This window comes from Sturnus vulgaris, chromosome 7, assembly GCF_052056855.1.
Source record: "Sturnus vulgaris isolate bStuVul1 chromosome 7, bStuVul1.hap1, whole genome shotgun sequence".
Taxonomy (NCBI): Eukaryota; Metazoa; Chordata; class Aves; order Passeriformes; family Sturnidae; genus Sturnus; species Sturnus vulgaris.
Genome location: NC_142249.1, coordinates 40,622,231 through 40,631,654, shown reverse-complemented (window position 1 = coordinate 40,631,654; position 9,424 = coordinate 40,622,231). Strand labels below are relative to the sequence as shown.

Genomic DNA, 9,424 nt, shown 5'->3' with positions numbered 1-9,424 from the left:
GTCTCATTTTTTATACTATAAAAACCTCAAATTTACAACTTTTCTCTCTGTGAAAGCACACACTTCTGTTTTACCACACGCTCGTGATTTGAACTTTATCACTCAAATTCCAAAGCTTTCTCTAAGGCTTCAGGTCAAAAGCAGTGTTCTCTTAAAAATCCCAGGTTTTTTTGGGATCCATCACATCCCCAGCATCCAGCACCGAGGATGGAGCAGGAATTGTGACAGAGGCTCTTGTCAGGGCTGGTTCATCACACTGAGCTGTAATTATGATGCCTCCTGTTCAAATATTAAACAGCACAACCTCCACGGCTTGGAGAGCAGCCTGCTCCTTCCTGGGGACACTTCCCAGCCCTGGCTCCTCCTGCTGAGGAGCATCCAGGGGCAGGTGCAGCCCCTCAGGTGTGCTGGAGCCCAGGAAGGATCCCTGGCAGTGCTGGAAGGAGACTCTGAAATGTTCCACAAGGAAACTCCAGCTGGGGATGGGCTCTGCCCAGGGCTAGGGGAGCTTCTGCCTTTGCAGGGACAGGAGGGGGAATGAATGCTTGGAGGAATGAGGGGGCTGAGGGTGAGCAGCTGCCACGATGGGGAAGCCCAGGGTGGCCAGGAGAGCAGGCTGTGGCCACCAGGCCACTGCTGCCTCTGGTCATCAGAGAATTCCAGAGTTGGAAGGGACATTAAAGCCCATCCCTGTATCCCTGTATCCCATCCCTGTATCCCATCCCTGTATCCCTGTATCCCTTATCCCATCCCATCCCTGTATCCCTGTATCCCTGTATCCCATCCCATCCCTGTATCCCATCCCTGTATCCCTGTATCCCTGTATCCCATCCCGGTATCCCATCCCATCCCACTGATCCCATCCCATTATCCCATCCCAGTGATCCCATCCCATTCCATCCCTGTATCCCATCCCATCCCACTGATCCCATCCCATTATCCCATCCCAGTGATCCCATCCCATTCCATCCCTGTATCCCATCCCATCCCATCCCATTGATCCCATCCCATTATCCCATCCCAGTGATCCCATCCCATTCCATCCCTGTATCCCATCCCATCCCATCCCATTGATCCCATCCCATTATCCCATCCCAGTGATCCCATCCCATTCCATCCCTGTATCCCATCCCATCCCATTGATCCCATCCCATCCCACTGATCCCATCTGACTGATCCCATCCCATCCCATCCCATCCCATCCCATCCCATCCCATCCCATCCCTGTATCCCATTATCCCATCCCATCCCATTGATCCCATCCCATTATCCCATCCCTGTATCCCATTATCCCATCCCAGGGACACCTCCCACAATCCCAGGTTGCCCCAAGCCCCGTCCAACCTGGCCTGAAACAAGGATGGTGGCAGCCACAGCTTCACTTCACAGCAAAACGAATTAATTATTAATCACCCTGTTTGCCAAGTGGCCCGTGGATAACTCCTGAATTTCCTCTCACATCCAGCACTCCCTGGCTCTCAGGGCTGCCTGCCCAACAATTCCAGCTTTCCCACTGCAGCTCCACAAGTGGGAGGAGGAGTGGAGCCACGGGATCCCAGCTCAGCTGCACAATTGTTTGGATTATCTGCTGCAGCCGGTGCCCCACAACAAACACGTCCTCGGTGGTTTGTGTGACAGAAAGGAACAAAGTCAGACCAAAGGATTCCCACACCTCACTATTTCCAGGAAGCTTTTCCCTAACGCTGAGTGAATACAACACCAAGGGAGAAACAAAAGAAGGAGGAGGCCAGCTAAAAACAAATGAGTTTTCCTTTTTTTAGAGCGTAAAAAAAAAAAAAAACTTTAAAAAAGGCTTTTTTCTCCGTTTGTGATTAAACAGGAGGCTGGGCTTGCAGCAATGGAGGGAATTGTGCACTTGGAGCTGCCAGCATGGAAGATGGAAACTGCTCCCAGTCCACTTGTGTGATCTTGCCCTCCTCTGTGTCTCCTTGAATTGAAAATTACGTGTTTATGAGGTTAGAAACTGTTTGGCAACTTATTATTTTGCACTCGTAAATCCTTTTTCTCAGATCTCAGGGTAGTTTATAAACATGAATGAAGCCACAAGCACTGGGGCAGGGCCTCTCCAATCCTACAGGTCCAACAGGTGGGGATTCAGGAGCAGGGCTTGCCCAGGATTGCACAGCAGAGGGCAGTTCCTTGACACCTGGGGAATTTCCTTCAAGTCACGCTGGGGCAGATTTGAAATACATTAAAAAAATGGCGAGATGAGGAAACTGGAATGAATAATTTCATAAAAATAATGTTAGAATGGGAAATTCAGGGAAACTTCTCTGTCAGGGACATTGTGTCATTGTTGATCCTGGGACAGGGACACCCTGGCACTGATGATCCTGGGACAGGAACATCCTGGTGATGATCCTGGGACAGGGACATCCTGGTGATGATCCTGGGACAGGAACACCCTGGAATTGCTGATCCTGGGACAGGGACACCCTGGTGATGCTGATCCTGGGACAGGGACACCACTGTGATGATCCTGGGACAAGGACACCCTGGTGATGCTGATCCTGGGACAGGGACACCACTGTGATGATCCTGGGACAAGGACACCCTGGTGATGATCCAGGGCCAGGGACACCCTGGTGATGATCCAGGGACAGGGACACCCTGGTGGTGATGATCTTGGGACAGGGACACCCTGGTGATAGTGACCCAGGGACATCCTGGCATTGCTGATTCTGGGACATCCTGACATCCCACCTGGGTACCACAACACTGCTCTGTGCTCACACCTGAAGTACAACTGGGTCCTGCCCTGGGTGGGACAGAGCTGGGAGCAAAGGGGGGGTTTCTGCTCCTCATCACTTCCATGAACCCCTTTGGAATGAGCCCTGGAGGAAGCAGAATTCTCCAGCAAACACCCCAAAACACAAGCTGCTCTTGGGGACAGGAAGCAGGACAGGGGCTCCTCTGGCATCAGCACCAGCCTGGTCCTGGCCACTGCCAAGGGATGGGAAAAGGCACCCACTGAAATCCCAGGAGCAGCTCTTCCCTCTGTGTCCTGCTCCCCAGAGGTGCCTCTGGATGTGTCCTCAAGCCCTGTGGATTTTTGGGTGCCTCCAGTGTTAAACTCACCAGAGATGCTGGAATTGGGGTGCAGTTTCTTGTTTATCTTTCATTTTAAGTGCCTTTCCATTAGGCAGGATCCAGGGGCTGGATTTAGGAGAGCTTTGGATCCACCGATTTCTTTCACTCCCCACTCCACCCAGTGTTGCTCGTCACCTGTGGGGTTAAATCTGTCCCCAAACTTCCCCTTTCTCTTCCTGCCACGGGTCTGGTTTGGTTTGTTCTGGTTTTTTTTTTTTTTTTTTGGGGTAGAACTGGAAGCAGCGTGGCAGCACAGAGGAGACAGGGGCTGTAATCAGCACTGAGCTGAGGCTGAGCCTCATTGAAGGCACAGAGCCCTGGCTGCAGGCAGCCCTCCCGAACCCCTGTGCACGTGCTGGGATGTCCCAGGGCTAATTAAAACCCTGAATTTGCATATTCCCGACTGCTTGTTAATGATCTGCTTCGAGGCAGCGATGCTCGCTGTGGCGTTGGGATGAGCATCCCAAAAAAAAACCCACACAGCTCTGGGAAGCAGGAAGGGAAAAAGGAGATATTTGGGATATTTGGGTTGTGGGGGAGTGTTTTGGTTTAGGGTAAATTTGGGAGGAAATTTTTTTTTAGGAAACAGATTTAAGCAGGTTTTTTTCCTAACTGGTTTGGGGAAATATTTTTTTGGAGAGGAGCAGGAAAAAAAACCTGTTTATTTAACAAGCAAAGCATTTCCCAGCACAAAAATGAACAATATTAAACAACAAAACTCTTTGCTGCTTTGAAGAGATGATAAATTTAGAAGAGTTTTTTTTTTTTTTTTTTGTGGGTTGTAGTTTGGCTTTCTTAGTTTGTTTTTAGTTCCTCCAGCACTGGGAAATGCTGTGGCCCAGGCCAGGCCTGGTGGGTTACAGGTGTGAGCTCCTGGTGGAGGTTTTTTTGGGTTTTTAGTTAAGAGTAGGTTTGAAAAATTTTAAGAAAAAGGAAAAAAAGAAAGGTAAAATTTGGGGAACTTTTCTGTTTTAGCTAGTTAGAAACTAACTAAGAGTAGGAGAGCTCTCTCCTGCTGTTCTGTGTGTAGGATGTGGGGGAGCAAGTGCAAGTTTTGATAATAAACTTTGCACTTCTTCCTCTTGGAACCAGATTTAAAGCTGCAGAACTCAATAATTAACACGAACAGAAGAGAGGATTGGGGATGTGAGTATCATAAAGTGACCCCAAGACAGGGAGGATGGAGGGGGACAGACAGGGGGACAGACAGAGGGACAGACAGGGGGACAGACAAGGGGACAGACAGGGGGACAGACAGGGGGACAGACAGGGGGACAGACAGAGGGACAGACAGGGGGACAGACAGAGGGACAGACAAGGGGACAGACATGCCCCCCGGTCCCCAGGCTGCAGAGAGAATCGCTTACTCGCTGTCTGCGGATAACGAGATGCAAAGCGGCGTTCCGGCACTTTCCATTCACAGATAAAAGCTGCGGCTGAAAGGACGCTCAGAAGCCCCGAGCTCAGCGCAGGAAAATTCTGATCCCGACTTTGGATTGCGCAGGAAAACAATCGGGATTGCCCGGCGGCCGCATTCCTGCCCGGGGCGCAGGCAGCCAGACGGGCCCGGGATTTATCCACAAAACCCGCCTTGGGATCTGCTGCAGTACGGGATGGGCACCGTGTGAGCCAGCCCAGAACTAAATCCCTTCTCCCAGGCAAATTTCCGGCGTTCTGGGAGCACCCGTCCCACATGGCAGGAGCTGGGAGAGAATATCCCAAGATTAGTGGGCTGAGGTTCTTTAGGAAGAGCTTGAGAATGAACTGCCAGAGGGCAGGGATGGACGGGATAGCGGGAGAAATCCTTCCCTCTAGGATGGGAAGTGTCCAAGGCCAGGTTGGATGGAGCTTGGAGCATCCTGGGACACTGGAAGGTGTCCCTGCCATGGCAGGGGTGGGATGGGATAGAATTTAAGGTTCCTTCCAACCCAGCCCATCCTGGTATTCCATGACTTTTTCCAGTGTTCCCTACTAGAAATAAGGAGTCAAGAGCTGTGGCTCAAGGAGCTGCAGAACTTTCCAGTGTACAGGGAAATGTTGGATCTCCTGGCTGCTCCAGAAGGAGCCACTCACCCTGCCCTGGCTGAGGCTGATTTTTTAAGACTCCCAGGCAGTGTCCATTCACCAAGTCTTTGCCACTGGAATTGTCTCTGTGCATTTGGGCCAATTCTGGATACAGAACTGGGTGCTGTGCATGGAAGTGGGGAAAATCTAGGATCCATTTCCTCTGTGGCAGCTAATGCAAGGAAGAGGAATGCCATCGTTTAACAACAAAAAAATAAAATGTGATTAAGAAAACAAATGAATTCCTGTTAACCCCAACTTGCTCCCAACAGGCACGCGTGGAAAAGCGTCGGAGACGCTTCCATGAGGAGACTGGAGTGGCTGAGCTGAGAGCCAACAGCCCAGGGAAGCTGAGCAATAATGAATCAAAGCTTTAGGATGCTCACTCAAGTGGCATCAGGCCGTGTGAGCAGTGAAAGGAGTTATTAACACAGCCCAGCCTTGCCACGCTCACTGCTCCTGCAGGAATATCCTGACGGGTACAGAGAGTGTCCAGCAGAGCTGTAAAACCTTTTAAAGGGTTTTAAAGTGCATATTTACACTTTAAAGGGTGGGTTTCTCACCTAACAGGGACATCACAGCAGTTCCTGGCTCCCACTTTGGAATGCTCTCCATGGAATCACTTTCAGCATTTCTTGGTTTCGTTCGTTTTCTCGTGACTCCCACACGGAGAGAGCGGTGTAAAAAACCAGGGAACAAATATTCCAGCAAACCACAAAGTAAACGAGAGGGCAGCTGGAGGAATCCAGAGGATCCAGCCAGACACAAAACAAAGCTGGCAGCCTGGACAAGCTGCTTCTGTGCACCAGGAAAAAGCTTCCTGGGAGCTTCCCGAGGGTTTTCGAAGCACTTTGGGGAATATAAATTGTCCTTTCAAACAGCTGCTGCCGAGGCAGAGGCTGCAGATTAAATATTATGACAACATTTTGTAACAAAGAAACCGGGAAAGCTGAGTTGGCCCCTGGATGTGGGACAGGGCAGGGAGGAGGGGGGAGCAAAGATTTCCTACAAACCCCTTGGGATCCATCAGGGATATATGGACACCATGCAGGTGGCTGGGCCTAATGGGATATGGGACAGGCTGCTCAGGGAAAAAGAGATTCCCAGATCCAGAGTCTGGAAAAACAGGTTTGTAAACAGCTTATTTTGATATCATTTTTCTGTCCTCATCTCCTGCTTCTTGCTCCTCCTTAAGAATAGTTTGTCCCTCCATGAATTGGGATTGCAGTGCCCCTGATGTTTTATTTTCCCTTCTGTGTGGTTATTGTTGATTTTACCATTTCCTGTGGGATTTTTCCTTTGGGAATTGTGGCTTTGGCTGTGGTGTCACCCAGAGCAGGAGTTCTGTGGGTGTTTCTGGACTGGGTTTCTCCATGACTGCTCAAACCTGGGGGGCTCAGACTCAGTGGAAGGTCCTTCCCAATCCTTCCTTTCCAGGTGATTTTGGATGCTTTGTCCCACCACGTCCAGGTAAAAGGAGGAGCAAAGCTCCAGGGAGATGAGTGTCACTTGATTTTTGATTTGAGGTGACAAATCCAATGGAAATGGAAGAGCCATCCCTTTCATTTGCACACCCAGCTGCTGTGACTGTTGCACCACGTGGGATGTGTGGAGTTCCTAAAAGCCAACCCTCTGGAATTAATGACTGGAATGAACCAGGATCCATTACAAATTCCCACTTTGGCCAGACAACATCAGTGTTTGGTGCCTTCACTGCACTAATGGCTTCATCCTTCCTTTTTAAAGGCAATTAAACCAATGAATGCTGTTCTCCCTCTGATTCATTAAATGAAATTAGAAGTTTCGGTGCAATTAGTGAATTTAGACCTCGGGAAAATGTCTCCATTTTGCCTTAAAAATCTGGCAGGAGGTGATTTCCAGCAGCTGGTTCTGGATGGAAAACGGTGCCTGGGAACGTGAGGCAACTGTGCCACCTGCAGACAGGAAAATCCAGAGTGCCTGGAAAAGGAGAGGGAAATGGAACTGCCAGGATTGAGATCCACTAATTGGATCTCCTCAGCCACAGTCCATCCATTTCACCTTAAAGGTCCCCTCCAACCTTGATGATGTCATGGAATTTCAAAATAAAAAAAGATGACAAAGAAGCTTTGATAACCCTGGGCCATCACAGCTGATTTAAAAACCAATGTTTTGATGTACAAAACGCTCAAAAATTATCAACTGTCTTCATGAAAACTAGAATTTTTTTCATTTTTGAAGGAAGATCAGTGTGTTCTTCAAATCAAATTTTAATCATTATTATTCATAATAAATCAAATGTATAATTCGATTCCTACACAAGAATTAAAGCTCTGTATAAAATATGCTAAAAAAATATTATTTTCACACAGGCAAGTGAAACTTAGGCATCTCTAAATCTTACACTTTGGTATTACAGCTGAGGAAAGGAATGTGACCCCTGAAATTCGAGGTGAGTGGGCAGGGAAGTATCACTGAATCATACAGGAAGCTTTTAGGAATCCTACAATGATTTGTGTTGGACTGAAAAATTCCTGCCCTTCTCCCAGAATCGGGCACTGTGCTGCTGCACTTTCCCAGAAGTTCTTTGGGAATAACTCAAAAATAAGCAGTGAGTAATGCAGTGACTCAGGCTCACTCTGAGATGGGTGACTGTGCATATTCCAAAGGCTAAATTCCAAAATGTGGTGCTGGCTGCAAGCCCTGACTCATCTGAGTTCATCCCTGATGTCTGGAGAGGCCACCTGGAACAGAGGCTGGGCAGGGCTAAAGGGATAAAGCAGGGATTTATTAAAAACCCTTCAGAGGATTCACCTTGGGCAGTGCAGGAGCCCGAGGTGGGCTCAGAGTCCCGAGTTTCACACTTGGATCACTTTGGGTCCATTCCCACCTCGGGGTTCATTGTCCAATCCCAGCTCCAGGTTCTGCAGTCCCATCCTCCCAGATTCTCTCCTCCATTCGCTGCTCTTTGCACTTTTTGGGGCTGCAGCTGCAGCTGTCCTTGGTTGTGGGGCTGGCAAAGGATTGTTTGGTGTGCCTGAGCTGGGAGGAGAGCTGGGAACACTTTGTGTGCAGTTTAGTCACAAACTAAGGCACTGCAGAATCTGGAAAATATGAAAGCTCAAACTTGAGGCATCATTTCCCCCTTTAGAGGCTTGACAAAGCCTTTACCTTGTCAAGCCTCTATCCTAAATATCTATTAATAAAAGCTGTTTAGTAACAGATGAGTACATTATTCCTCAGAGAAAGAAGGACCAGGAGCTCCTGCTGATCCCACAGCAGGGATGGGGACAGGTGGTGCTCAGGTGTGCTCATAAAGGGGATTTTGGGGAGGGGCACATCCCAAAAATCTGTCCTGTCACTGAGCCATCCCTCCCTTCCAGAGCCATGTTCCCTATGGAATGTCCCATCCCATCATCCCCTCAGCCATGGTCCCTCATCCCTCCTCTCCTTGGCCAGTTATTAATTAGTGTTGTCTGTTGGTTAATGATTCTCTCGTTCCTCATGCTAATTAATCCCGTGCCCATTCCCTCTCCTGTTTCGGGTCAGGTCGTGATCTTTCCCCCTTGCCAGAATTCCCTCTTACCCAGATTTAAGTTGCTGATTGGGGTTTGTTGGTTTCTTCCTTGCCTCGGGAGCTCTGCCAGATGTCTCGGGGGCAATCCTGCATTCCCTGGATGCCCTTCCAGTGGAAATCCTTTCCTCCCGAACCTTGTTCAAAGACTGCTATCACTGAAGGGGGCGAGCCCTGAACTCAACAAAGCGGTTCCACCCACGAATAATTTGTTTTTCCGACACCTGCACATCACTCGGAGCTCTTGGCTGCTTTGTTTCACCGATTCCCTCGCCCTTCTTGTTTATTTGGCTCGGAAGCGACAAAGATCAAACATCAAACATCCTTCCCAAAGAAAACTTTACATATTCCACATTTGACAACAATCAGGCAGGACTCTGCTTCATAACCCCCTTCTCCCTGCAGCTCTCTGAAAAAATCGTTCAGTATTTCCAACTGCTAACTATTTTTATCGGATTTTTAAACTTTTGCTCTGGAGATGTCAGGACGAACGGCCCACGCACGCTCCCCTCAGCCGCACTCCCGGCCCTCTCCCCCCTCACACCCACGGACACGACGCGATTTGTGCCCTCACACAACTTTCATTTCGGTTCCGCCGGGGACAACCCGAAGCGCTGGCGACTACGCGGGGACCCGCGCTCGCCCCCTCAGCCACCGCCGCAACATGGCGGCGCGTGACGTCACCGCGACGTCGTG

General features: G+C 49.4%; 1 long non-coding RNA gene across 1 annotated transcript; it reads right to left on the bottom strand.

Moving 5' to 3' along the window:
* Nucleotides 1-7,408: 7,408 nt before the first annotated feature.
* Nucleotides 7,409-9,386, bottom strand: LOC148223251 (uncharacterized). Its single transcript, XR_015804931.1, has 2 exons — nt 8,741-9,386; nt 7,409-8,258 (listed from the first exon to the last, which is right to left on the bottom strand). It is a non-coding gene; the product is annotated as an uncharacterized LOC148223251 (long non-coding RNA).
* Nucleotides 9,387-9,424: the final 38 nt, after the last annotated feature.